Source organism: Zalophus californianus, chromosome 3, assembly GCF_009762305.2.
Source record: "Zalophus californianus isolate mZalCal1 chromosome 3, mZalCal1.pri.v2, whole genome shotgun sequence".
Lineage (NCBI taxonomy): Eukaryota > Metazoa > Chordata > Mammalia > Carnivora > Otariidae > Zalophus > Zalophus californianus.
The window spans coordinates 192,955,689-192,969,459 of NC_045597.1; the positions used below are offsets into that span (position 1 = coordinate 192,955,689).

General features: G+C 53.9%; 1 long non-coding RNA gene across 1 annotated transcript; it reads left to right on the forward strand.

The window, feature by feature from the left end:
* Positions 1-249: 249 nt before the first annotated feature.
* Positions 250-12,624, forward strand: LOC113919264. Its single transcript, XR_003518921.1, has 3 exons — positions 250-396; positions 1,442-1,632; positions 12,335-12,624. It is a non-coding gene; the product is annotated as an uncharacterized LOC113919264 (long non-coding RNA).
* Positions 12,625-13,771: the final 1,147 nt, after the last annotated feature.

The following is a 13,771-nucleotide window of genomic DNA, read 5'->3' on the forward strand; positions in this document are numbered from 1 at the left end:
AAATACACAGCTAAATATACGATGAAAGAAAAAATTCCTCTGGCCCGCGTTCAGCGATGAGGACACACACGTCTGTCAGTCAGTCAGCACATGAGGGGCATTCCGGGGGGTGTGTCCCCGGAGACCGTCCCCGACGGGAGCAGGAGCAGGATGGCGGACCTCGGACGCCCCCTCCCAGCCGGCGCCCTTTTTTTATTCTTCCCCCGGACACACAGCTCCGCTTGGCGGGAGCCTTGGGGACGGCTGGGATCTGATTCAGGGTGGTGTGTTTTGAAATACTGGCAGGATTTGTACGCTACTAGGTAAAATCAGGAAACAACAACAACAACAACAACAACAAAGGGCTTGGACAACAACGAACAGAGAAAAAGAGAGACCTGGCCTGAGCTACGCAGGGTAAGTGCCTTTCCCTGTCGATGGCGGCTGCTGTGGGGGAGGGCCGGCGCGCCAGGCCGCAGGCCCGCGGGCACCGCGGGGTCTCTGCGCAAACACCAAGGGGGCACATGCGGGTGGGGACGCCAGCGCGGAAGATCCGGAATTTTCAGGGCGACCCTCTGCAAGGGTGAGAAGACAATATTCTCCCCATAGCTCACAAAACTGGCGTAGTCATGGGAGCATTTCCAGGCCCCTGTGTCCACGAGAATTGCCCGCCCAGCCGCTGGCGGCCATCGAACGTGCCAGCACCGTGTCTGGTCTCGGTTTCTGATGCAAGCTGGCATTCCTCAATTTCTCAGGCTTGGACACGCACACATCTCCTCCTGTAGCGGCCGCCACACTGGGTGAGGTGCTGGCGGGCGAGGGCGCCCGGCACAGCGGGTCCCTGCAGGTGGCCCTTAGCAGCCGGAAGGCGCGCTCCTGAGGGGTGGGGGTGCTGGGAGGCCAGGCCACCGTGCTCTTCGAGCCAGGAGAGTTCTTATATTCTAGGATGACACAATCAGAACCAGATGTTCCTCCAAACAGGGGAAGGGTCAAGACAGGGCCACCCTCAGGCTCAGGGGCACGGGCTTGAGCGTGGGGTCCAGCGACACCGCCCTTAGTCCTCCTTCTGGCTTCCCAGCTCTGCTCCCTCTCTCCTGCTGTCCTCCCTCATCCCCTCACCCTCTCCAGTGCCCCCCAAAAGCCTCCCAGCTCCAAGATAGCCTCATGATCTCTCAGCAAAGCTTTCCCAGTGGCTGACTCAGCCCTTGGTGTCCGATTGCCAAATTCCCAAACCAGCGCCTCACTGTGAGCCAGGCGATGGGGTGAGAGGGTCAGGGTTGCTGGCCAGGGCATCGGAAGGCTGTCCTCAGGACTCGGGACCACTGTGGTCCAGCTGGGGGTGTTCTGGGGTCCAGAGCCTGCAGCAGAGGCTCCCCGGGATGGCAGCAGGTAGGCCCTCAGAAACAGCAGGTGAGCCCCTCCCGTCGGCCTGAGCCCCTTTTGCTCATCCATCCGCCTCCAGGCTTCTCCCAGGACATGGCAGCTAGTCACGGTGCACGGAGCCCTCCCATCCACCCTGGAAACCTGCAACGCCCCTGCCTTCCTCCGAGCAACCCCCCTCAAGCTGTTCTTCCTTCGGGAATCACAGACAAGGACCTGCTCTGCACCCCCTCCCTCACCATCCTAAAGAAAGAAACGGACTGACCGTTGGAGGTAAGCCTGTGTGCAGGGAACCCCGTGAGCACAGAATCCACGGGCCTCCGGCAGCACCACCCAACACACCCCTCAGCGCTGAAGCAAATGTGCTGTCTCTGGGCTGTGCGGGACGGCAGCCACTAGCCACACGTGGCCGTTGTGGCCAGGAGTGTGGCTGGTATGACCAAGGAACTGGCTCTTTCATTTCATTCACTTTAATTAATTTGGAGTGGATTTAAATAGCCACATGTGGCCAGAGGCAGCTGTATGGGACACAGAAAATGCCACAAAAAGTCAGAATCAAGATGACACGGGATTTAAAAAATGTGAACAGCTGGTGAGACATGGGCATGAAACTGGTATCTGTAACTGGAGAACGTTAAGCATTCTGATAAACTGTTGATGTAAGAATCAATGGCATCTGCAAGTGGCCAAGTATCACCCAAACATGCAAAATGTCCCAGGCCGCAGTTAAAGAGCCGAGCTCCAGACTCCCCTAAGGAGGCACTGTTCACCTAGGATTTGAGGCCCTAAGTGCAGACAATAAACTCTGATGTTAAGACCCTCTTCCCAGAGGCTGCCCTGAACAGACGTGAGTTGAGAGTTGACCTCTCAGCCCCAGCCAGGCTGTTGAAGGTGCAAATCACAAGGGATCTGGAATGGTGGGTTGCAGGGGTGCAGGGGCCAGAGACACGATTCTGGGCAGGGAAGCATTTCGTTAATGAATAAATAAACTCTTAATTGATGTTTCCTGGAAGTCATTTTTCCCAAATTTAAATGGCCTTATCAATGAGCTCATCCCCGTTCCCTGCTGCTGAGGAGGCTGCACGGCGCAGAGGTCCCCATCAAGAGGTTGTGTTTCCAGAGTCCCACCTGTGAAATGGGGGTGGTGACGGGCCTACCCACCTGCAGGGCGGGCGCTGGGACAGATGAGCGGGCATTGGAACAGTGCCTGGAAGCGTGCCTGCCCGTGGTGAGCTCTCCCTGCGTGTTCTCTATGTGGAGCGGTGCTGGGCCAACAGCAAAGGCTCAGGGGCAGCTCCCACGCGTGTTGGAGGATGGTTTCCCCCTAGCAGAGGTTCCCGGGGCAGGGGGTGGCGGGGAAGGAGAGAGAGAATCCCAATCAGACTCCCCACTGAGCATGGAGCCCGACATGGGGCTCCATCTCACGACTCTGAGATCATGACCTGAGCCGAAATCAAGAGTCAGACTCTTCAAGGACTGAGCCACCCAGGCGCCCCCAAGAGACGTTTCCTTTTATAACAGTTTATACTGAGGTACGATTTATATACCGTAGAAACCACCCATTGTGAGCGCGTACAATTCAGTGATTTTCAATACATTTGTAGAGTTGTGCAACCATCCCCACACTGCAATTTTCAATGATTTCTCAAGCATTTTCATCACCCCAAACCAAAAAGTTCCCTCGTGCCCATGTGCAGCCAATCCCTGCTCCCTCATGCACAGCCCGAAGCAAAGATTGATATGCTTTCTGTCACCATCGATTTGCCGTTTCTGCACATTCTCTGTGAAAGGAATCATATGATGCCTTCCACATCTGACTTCTCTCACTAAGCATGATGTTGTTGACATGCATCTAAGCTGTGGCATATGGCAGTACTTTGTTTATTTTACCCCGAATAGTACCCCATAGTCCGGCCATCCCACAGTGTGTTTGTTCAGGCACCAGTTAGCAAATATTTGGGTTGTTTTCAGTCTCCTATGAAAAAACCCATTTGAGCATTCTCCTACACGTTCTGTGTGACATGTGTTTTCATTTCTCTTGGGAATCTTATTAGCCAGTTCAGGCTCTATGACAAGTTCCACAGACTGAGTGGCTTATAAACAACAAACATTTATTTCTCGAAGTTCTGGAGGCCAGGAGTGCGAGATCAGGGTGCCGGCAAATGTGGTATCTGGTGGGGACTCGCTTCCTGGTTCATAGATGACGGTCTGCTCACCGTGGCCTCACATGACCAAAGGGGTGAGGAAGCGATCGCGGGTCCCTTTCACAAGAGCGCTCCCGGGAGCACTAACCCCATTCTTGAGGGCTCCACCTCGAGACCCCTCACGACAGGCTACCTTCTGATCATCATCTTGGGAGTTAGGAGTTCAACATAGGAATTTGGGCAGGATGTAGTCAGACCACAGCAGGTATGTACCTAGGAGTGGAATTGCTGGATCACACGGTAACACTATACTTAACATTTCAGAGACCTGCCAAATTATTTTCCAAAGTGGCTGCACCATTTTACACACTCAGCCGTACAATAGAACATTCCCAATAGCAATGGATGAGGGTCCCAATTTCTCTACATCCTCATTATCACTTATGGTTGCCTATCTCTTTGATGAGAGCCATGTTAGTGGATGCGGTTTCTCATTGTGGTTTTGACTGTGTTAACCTTAATGACTAATGATATTGAACACCTTTTCGTGTTCTTATTTTGTACATCTTCTTTGGTGAAATAGCTGTTTATATCTTTTGCCCATTTTAAATTGGATTATCTGTATTGATTTATAAAAACTCTTTATATAGCCTGGATTCAAGTCCTTTACCAGATACAACATTTGTAAATAAATTTTCCCAGTCTGTGGCTTGTCTTTTCATTTTCTTAATGATGTCCTGTGACAGGGAAACATTTTTAATCTTGATGAAGTCCAATTCATCATGCTCATATTTTTACGGACCATGCTTTTAGTGTCAAAACTAAGAACTCTTTGCCTAAGTCAAGCTCCCAAAGATTTTCTTTTGTGTTTTCTTCTCAGAGTTTTAGGTTAGGTCTATGATCGGCTTTGAGTTAATTTTTGTGTATGATGTGAGGCCTTAGATATACAATGGCCCTAGAACGATTTGTTGAAAACTCTCTTTTCTCTATTTCATTTCCTGTCATCTTTGTTGAAAATCACGTGAGCATAAATGTAAGCATTTATTTATAAACTCTTAATTTTTATTTCAGTGATCTGTCTGTCTACCCTGTGCCAATAGCCACATAGTCCTGATTAGCATAGATTTAGATGAGCAGCCTAAGTCCTTCTAATGTTGTTCTTTTCCAGAACTGTTTCAGTCATTCTGAGGCCTTTGCCTTTTCATATAAATTTTACAGTCAGTTTGCCAATTTCTAAAAAAGAAAAATTCCTGCTGGGATCTTTATAGGATTTCATTGACTCCATAAATCAATTTAGGGAGAATTATGATCTTGAGGATACTGAGTTTTCCAATTCATATACATGGAATGTTTTTCCAATTATCTAGATCTTTAATTTCTCTCAGCAATGTTTTATAGTTTATAATGTACGAGTCTTTGCATTTCCTTTGTTGGATTTTTTCCTAAGTGTTTTTATTCTTTTTTGAGGCAGTTGTGAATGGGATTGCTTTAGTTCTATTTTCTGATAGTTTGCGGCTAGTATATAGAAATACAAATGATTTTTCTGTGTTGATCTTGTATCCAGTAACCTTGCTGAACTCATTTATTAGACTTTTCAGTTTCTGTGCATTCATTAGGATTTTCTACTATGCCAGTTTGAATAACAGCAACAATAGTTTTACTTTTTGCTTTCCAATCTAGATGCTTTTCACTTTTCTAACCTTATTTCAGTAGTTAGGACCCCTAGTCAATGTTAAATAAACATGGAGAGAATGGATATCCTCACCTTTTCCCAATCCTGTATGGAAAGGGTTCAGTCTGTCACCAGTAAGTATGATCTTAGCTGTAGGATTTTTAGTGCCCTTTATAGGAACAAAAAAAAAAAAATTCCATTTGATTCCTCATTTGCTGAGATTTTTTTTAAAAACCATGAATGGGTATTCTATTTTTTTATGTGCTTTGTCTGGGTATATTGAGATGCCCATGTAGTTTTTCCCCTTTATTCTATTAATGTGATGTATTACTGCCTTGGAAAGACTCACTGTTTTCCTTTACACACTCACACAGAACACTTTTGTGACAAGATGTGTCGGTTTTCCCTACATCAAGCAATTCTGTGACACCAGCTGGGTGTTCTACAATTCAATTCAATTCAATTCTGACACTAATGAGTCAGTACAGACCCCACAGGTGAAGGACTCAGTCCCACAAGATGGACCCCTCCCCTTTAGATGCCAATTGCAAGTCCAGGTTGTTATCTGTGCTGCTGACTGGCTTCCTCCTCAGGTTTGATAATTTGCCAGAATGGCTCACAGAACTCAGGGAAATACTTATGTGGCCTCAGACTCTGTGGTTCTTTTACGTACAATGCCCATACACAATCAAAACTTGCAAAACAGATAAAGAAGCAGGAAAATGGCACTCACACTCAAGAGAAACAATAGTCAATAGAAGCAGACCCTTGGATAACCCAAAATCAATGGTAGAATTTAGACAAGGGCTTTAGTATAACTACATTAAATAAATATAGAAGAAAAGATGGAAAAATGTATGAAAATGTGGGGAAATTCAAGAGAGAAATGGAGCAAGTATTTTCCAAACCACACTAAACTGGGAGGCAGGGCGTGCTGAGAAGAATGAGGGGAGCGAGTCAAGGAAACTGACACCCCTTGCCTTGCTCATGCAGCTGGATCTGTGGAACTCTACCCCAGTCCTACTGACTTCCCTCCTTCTGACTGCCAGCAAGAGGGGTGATGCTCTGACAGGGCTGACCCATCATCGTCTATAGTGATCACATTCATGCTGTCCTTTGGGCAGGGGTTCTTCCCACGTGGATTTGTGTCCTTCCCTCTCCCCCTTCTTTGTGAGTTACCCTCCCAGGGAACTAGGCCTCAATTTCATAGCAAGACCAAACTGCATTTATCTTAGAGTTACCACCATGCCCTGGAAAACTACACTCCCCAGGTTTCTTTGCACCTGCTAGTCTGGATGCAATCTAGGTTGAGACAACTTGTAAGGACTCAGGTGAGATTTGGAAGGCAGAAGTGAGTTGCTGTGGCCACGGCAGCCAGAGTTAGGAAAAGTGTATGTCCTGGTGGCCAGAGTCTATAACTCAGTGTTTGGACACCAGCTTGGCAGGTGAAAGACAAATGTGGCCAAGGCAGCCATGTTAGCAACAACGGGTTCCTGGTCTCGGTCTTGGCTTCTGGTGGGACATCTAAATCAACAGTGCATGTGGAGCCCTGATGGTCACCCCTCCAGCCCTTGGTGAGTTTTAAATCCTATTGCCTCTGCTAAACCCCCTTTTTGCTCTTAATGCCTGAAGTGATTTCTATGAACCTGTGATTGACACATCCCCCTTGTGAAGAAAAGCCCCACACTCACTTCTGCTTACATATCATTGGCAGAACTCAGCTACATGGCCACAGCCACCTGGAAGGCAGGGTGGGAAATCTTCTCCTTTAACTGGGTGCATATGGCCCCAAATACAGTAGTAGTTGGAAAGTGGAAATTGATCCCAAAGACCCTGACAGGCTGGAATGGACACCTGCAGCTATAAAGCTGAAATGTCCCAGGTGTGGGTCTGCCCTGCCCATGCTAGTCAAGCCCCCAGCAGAGCAGCAGACTGAGAGTAACTGGGTTTCCCTCCACCAACTGCTGGTGGACCTGCTCAGGCAAGCAGGTCCTTGGGGGCTCCATTTCCTCGTGGTAAAAAGGAGGGGTGCATTGGTGCCTTCAAACCACAGAAGTTTATTCTCTCCCAGTCCTGGAGGCCAGAAGTCCTAAGTCAAGGTTTGGTAGGGCTGCGGAGGATCCTGCCTGCCTCGTCCAGCCTCCTGGGGCTCCGGACAGCCCTCAGCTCGTGACTCCAGTTTCCATCTCTGTCTCCACAGCATTTTCTCTTCTCTCTGCTGTGTGCCTCCCTTGGGGTCTCTTCTAAGGACACTTGTCATTGGATTTAGGGTCCACCCAGCTAATCCAGCATGATCTCACCTCAAGATCCTTAACTTTATTATGTCAACAAAGACCCTTTCTCCACACAACATCAAATTCAGTTTCCAGGGAAGAGAATTGGCCACCATTTAACTCACCACAAGGGGGTTCAGACAACAGGACCTGCAACTGAAAATGTGTTGGTGCTGACACCATGCCTACCACCCTGCGGGTCCCCCACCTCCATCTGGTCCTGTTCTCTCCAGCTTCTCCCTCTCAGCTCTGGTCACCCTCACCCCTTGTGGTCTTACCCAGTGTCTGCTTGCTGGGTTCCTCTCAAGCTCTAGACTTGAGTTTCAGGTGTCTGTCTGTCAGTGTCTCCAACTGGAAACCCAACAGATAGGGCAGGCTCAGCTCATGCGAAGTGGGGCTCTCCCCCTGCGCTCACTCAGTGATGGAACCTCGGCATCTCCCTCCTCTCATTCCTGCCCCACACTGAAGTCACCAGGAAGCCCACCCCAACACTTTTTTTTCAAATTTATTTTTAAAGAGAAAGAAAGAGCACAAGCAGGAGGGGTAGAGGGGGAGGGAGAGAGAATCTCAAGCTGACTCTGCACCGAGCACAGAGCCTGATACGGGGCTCTATCTCAGGACCCTGAGATCATGACCTGAGCTGAAACCAAGGGTCAGATGCTCAACGGACTGCACCACCCAGGCGCCCCCCCCTTTTCTAAATGTATCCAGCATCTGACTGTTACTGGAATTAGCTTCTTGAGTGGACAGTTGCAGAAACGATGCCAGACCTGAAATTCAAAGGCACAGGCCAAGCTTTCCTGGGGCTCCAGCTCGAGCTGAAGGGGACACAGCAACTGCCAGAGCCGTTAGGCTGGGGTCTTACACAGAGACCCTACTATACACAGAGAGCTCCCCCAGGGTTCCCACTGGATCCAATATGCTAATGAGGAAAAGCACCTCCTCCTGATTGGTTGATGTTGGCAGGCAACCCGGCCAGCTCATTGGTGGGTTTTGGAGCCTCAGTTCATTTCCGCACCAGCAGGGTAGGGCTGGGCTGTGTTTTTAGGTCCGGCTTGTACTCTACTGGGTAAGAGAAGGGGTTCAGACGTAGCAGCCAATAGCAAGTGCCCCAAGGGCACCCTGGTTTTCGCATGGGGCTTGTTCCTGTGGTCCCTAAGTATCTCATGAGTGTGCCACCCCGGGACAGCTCCATCTCTGGTCCACTGCCTGCACCGAGCTCCTAACTGCCTCAGCCCTGCCCTCCCCATGCTGCTTTCCGCACAGAAAACACAGCGCACCCCTTCACCTCAAGTCAGACCACCCCTCTTCTCACAGGGTCTCCCTCAGCTGAGATTGGAAACTTTACCCACCCGACTGCCCCCCTGACCTACCCCCCACTCCCCCAATCCTGCTGCCTAGAGCGCCCTCCCTGGGGTCCCTTCCCTGGTCCCCCTCCCAGGGCCCCCTCCCCCGAGTCTCCTGTCCAGGACCCCCCCACCCCAGTCCCTCTACCTTGTGTTGCTGCACTGGCCCGATCTCTCCACTGAACAGAAGGCTGTCCCACTGTCTGCCCTCAAGCCCTACGCCTGGCTCTACTTTTCCTCCCCCTGGCCTGCCTCACCTTCCAGCACGCGGGACAAGTTCCTTTTCTGTTCTGTTGTGTGTCTGGCAGAATGGGAGCCCCTCCACTGACATCTGTCCACCCAGTGTCCGGCGTACCCTTCAGCAAAGGGCAGGGGGGTTTGGCCAGGTTGTGGGGCCATCAGGAGCAGAGCCACTGCAGGGTCCAGGGTGTGGCCTGCAGTCCAGCCCCAGGCAGAGTGCTCCCGGGATCCTTGCTGCCTGTAAAGGAAGGGCTGCTCCCTGGGATGCTGGGCGCCCCCTGGGGTCCTCCAGCTGAGCAGGGGACAGCTGAACTCCACCGAGGGCCCTAAGCCTCCCTGCTACGGTGAGGAGTCTACGTTTCTCATTTCCCCCCGGACATTGGGGAACGGCTCCAGATGCCGGACTTTGGGAGCTGCCCCTCCAGCACCTCCATCATCCAACCCCCGTCAGGGCTCAGGGCCCCCAGGGTTAAAGTTAGGCTGCAGTTCCAGGCAGCACCACCAGGTGGCACTGGGGCTGCACAGGCCTCCCCAGCAGGGCCTCTGCTGGTGGGGGGCTCCCCACAGGCCCCCCCTTCCCCACTGCCCCCCAGACACTAGGCATCTCTGGTGGATGAAGTCTCCCCAACCCTCGGGAAGCCCGGGGAGTCCAGCGTCCCCCCCGCTCCACTGCTGCCTCTTGGCCCTGGTGAGGGAGGCCAGGGTCCCACCCCCACCCCCAAGTCGAGAAGCCAGGGAAGACATTCCCCACACGCTGGCTCCGGGCAGCGGCCTTTGCAAATCCATCAGGGACAATTAACAATGTGTGCAAGTGTCTTCCACACTTGGTCAGAGGGACTGGACATATTTAATTCCAGGACAGCTGCCTGGAGTCATGAATCCCAGGTCCCCAGGGCTGAGAAGGCAGCTTTGTTCCCCAAGCCAGTGTTTTTGGGGGGTCAGGATGAGCTGGACGTCAGCAGGCCCAGTCCAGGAGGGCTGTGGCTTCCTGTGATGCCCAAGCCCAGGGCAAGGGCAGTGGAGGCAGGGTCCCGGTCCCACAAAAGCAGATGTGCCAGGGTGTGTCCCGGGCCCTCCGCCAAGTGGCCTGGAAATGTCAGAAACGGGAGCTGCTGAGGGTTTCCCCACCAATAGCCCTGAATGCAGAGGTTTGGCAGCATCCTCCAAAGGACCGTTGGCGGGCATCGGGGGTGCAGGTGCCTGGGGCTGCTGGGTTGCAGGTGGCGTCCCCCGGCAGGACAGACCCGATAGGCTCACCACTCGAGCAGTGGCCAGGCCCCGGCGCTCGGCCCGGCAGCGGCTGACTGCAGGAGACGGGGATTTCCTGTTGAGACCCACACAAGCCCCCCGGGCAGCCAGCAGCAGGGCCTGGGGCGCACCCTGGCCATGAGGAAGGGGCCTGGGACTCCAGGGGCTGCTCCCCGTCTGGCTCCTGGCACCTCCTCAGGCTCCTCTCTGGCTTCCTGTCACAGAGGTCCATGATGGCACCCAGCCCCCTCCGTGGCTGGCGGGGCCACGCTCTCTCTGGGTGCCAGGGGAGGACCCTTCCTCACCTCTTGCAGCTTCGGGGGTCCCAGGGGTTCCTGGGCTTGTGCTGCATCCCTCCAGTCTCTGTGTCCATAGTTTCATCTTGACGTGACCTCCTCCCTCTTGCCCCTGGGTCTCTTCTGTCTCTTAGAAGGACACTCGTCAGGTTTCTCACCCTGGTTAATCCAGAATGACCTCATCTTGGAATCCTTGACTAGTTACACCTACAGAGACCCTTTTTCTTTTCTTTTTTTTTTTTTTTTTAAGATTTTATGTAGTTGAGAGAGAGAGAGAGAGAGAGAGAGAGGGCAAGCATGAACGGGGGGTGGAGCAGAGGGAGAAGCAGGCTGCCCACGGAGCAGGGGGCCCGATGCGGGACTCGATCCCAGGACCCCGGGACCGCGACCTAAGGTGAAGGCAGATGCTTCACTGACTGAACCACCCAGGCGCCCCAAGAGACCCTTTTTCTAAATAAGGTCATGCTGATAGGTACCAGAGGTTCGGACGCGGGCATTATCTTTTGGGGGCCACCATTCGCCCTCACTGCCTGTCTCAGTGGGGAGGGGCTGGCTGTCAGGAGGCAGTGCCCGGCCCCCACCCCGCTCGGTGCAGGCGGGGCCACCGCTGGGTCGTGTCGTGGGTTTAAGGAGCCCCCGCCACCAAAACGGAGCACGTTCCCCGAGCAGGTGGTGCTTCTGTGGTGCCCGAGGTTGTAAGAGGGCTCGTGGGTAGGAAAGCCTGTGTTCTGCGCCCGAGCGGGCTCAGGGAGTGCTGAACACACCCCGGGCAGGTTCTCCCATGGCGGGAACTTGGGGCATGACGCTTGTGTTGAGGGGTAGCGGGCACTTGGGCAAGAGACCACGGCTGGGGAGGCCCCCTGGGCTCAGGCCACCAGTGAGGAGGCGGGTGCTGCTCAGGAGAGAAGCAGGTGGGCCAGCCGAGGAGGGGAGCCGCAGCAAGAGACGTGGCCGGGGACCCCCAGGCTCACCTGTGTCCGCCCCCACGGGTGTGAGCTCCTGTCCTCACAGCCTGAGAGGTCGCCATTCTGCTCTCTCCTTCCACGATGTACCTTTGTCATACTTCCCCCTTCCTAAAATTTGTCTCATCGCCGGCAGCACCGTAAGTGATGGTCGCGGCAATGTGGGCTCCCAGGAAGCAGGTCTGAGATGCTGGCTTTATGGGGAGCTGCTCACGGGCTCGGCCTGGGCAGAGGGAGCTGCGGAGCGGCCACACGGTCTCCACGACGGCCTCAGCCCAGGGGGACCCCAGCATCGGGGACTCCCCGCCCCCACTGCAGGGAGTGCTGGCCCCAGTCCCGCCTTAGGGCCCCGGGGTGCAGGCCGCGGGCTGTGCCTCCAGCAGGACAGAGAGCCCTTCAGAGAGAGACAGCACCCGGGCGCAGTGGGGCGATGAGCCCCTGAGCTGTGGGGGCTCAGGACAGCTCCCCCAAACCCGCTCCAGGACAATGCCGGGGGGCTGGAAGGACACCCCTGCCACTGGCTTTGCCAGGCAGCTGTCCCCCCGCCACGGACAGAGCCTGTGGGCCCAGCCGACCCGGGGTGGGCGTCACCTCCATGCACCGCGATGCCCTTCTGGGCTTGGGGGTGGGCGCTTGGGGGAAATGTGCTAGAAAATGGCGCATTTTACATTTGTCGTTGGAACAGCTGTTGAGACAGGTGCTCTGTGGGACGGAGGTTGGGAAAGGTGGCTTGAGAGCACATCTTCCCTCACGTACATAGATGTACTCAGAGTGATGCATGTTCTTTCTCTCAGGAAAGGAAGACGATACCCACAGAGCATTACTCGCAGGTGACCCCTTCGCCTTCCTTTCGGGATGTGTTGTTGGAGGCACACCTCGGCTGCACGGGACCCTCGTCCTCCACCCGCGCCCCACCCCCACGGCCACCCCGGATGCACGCCGCCCGCACACCCGCCAGCTCCCAGCTGTGAAATATTTCCAGGTGTTTCCCACTTTTCATTAAGTAATGCCAAAACGAGCATCTGTGCAGAAAGCATTTTCTGTAATTAGATTTATGTCCTTGGGACAGAATCCCAGAAGTGAAATTAGCGGGTGGAGGCACAGACATTTGGAAGGTTCTTAATAAATATGTTCACGTCTGTCTCTAGCCGTGACCTTCCTGCCAACAATGGCTTTGTGACTCACCGGTGTCCGCGCACCTTTCCCAGCATCTCGGGGACGGAGCCGTGTCAATACAGACAACCTCCAAGCGCGCTTCTCTCCGCGACTGTGAAGATTACTCCCAAGCTTTACTGGTTTTCTGTTTACCAAACGATTGTATCTCACCTTCTGTCACTTTTCTGTGATTTTTTAAATGTTTGTATGAGCTTTGCACAGACAGGGGACACCCCGTTTCCCCTTGCTCAGACCGTCCGGATGGGCTGCTCTGTCTCCAACACCAGCATCCAATTTTCGTTCGAATCTTGACCTGAAATTGCATCTGCGGCCCCGTGGTTAGGAATTAAGAGTGTGGGTGTAGTGTTTCTGCTCTGGGTGGTGACTGCTCAAAACTGCAAACAAGCCAGGTCCCACTCACACATCAGGTGCTGTCCCTGCCCGGTGAAGATGTCAAGGGACTGGAGGGGCCACCCGCCCACCCTCTCCTTTTACAGATTAGGGAACTGAGGCTGCTATGGTTCAAGGCCATCTCTGCCTGACCCCCCTTCCCAATGTGGGATCTGGGAAGATTTCGCTGGGATGGGGCAGGGCTGGAGGGAAGCTCCCGTGGTGGGGGTGGGTGGGTGTTGCTCTGTGCCACCGCCCACGCCTGGTCTGCACCCAGCCCACCCTGGGTGCCTGGGAGGCTCCACGCGCTGGGCCCCAGGCTGGGGCAGGGCCATGGAGGATGCAGGGCCTCCTCCCAGCTGGCCTTGTCCAGTGGTGAGACCCCCACGGCCAGAGGCTGTGCTTGAGAGGCATCTGGTTCCCAACAGGAGCTGGGAGGCTGAGCCCAGGGCGCTCGGTCCCAGAGGAGTGGCTTCCTGATCTGATCTTACTAAGGATGCCTGGGGAAGGGGGGGAGAAGAGAGAAACCCTAGTGCACCCCTCCCTTCCCCGTGGGTGGGCAGGGTGTGTGTGCTGGGGCAGTTTGGAGGGGGCCACCCGCATCTAGTGGCTGGAGCCCGGGAAGGCGGCTCCGCACGCTTGGGTGGGCAGGACAGCCCGCCCCGGAGGATGGCCTGGCCGCGCAC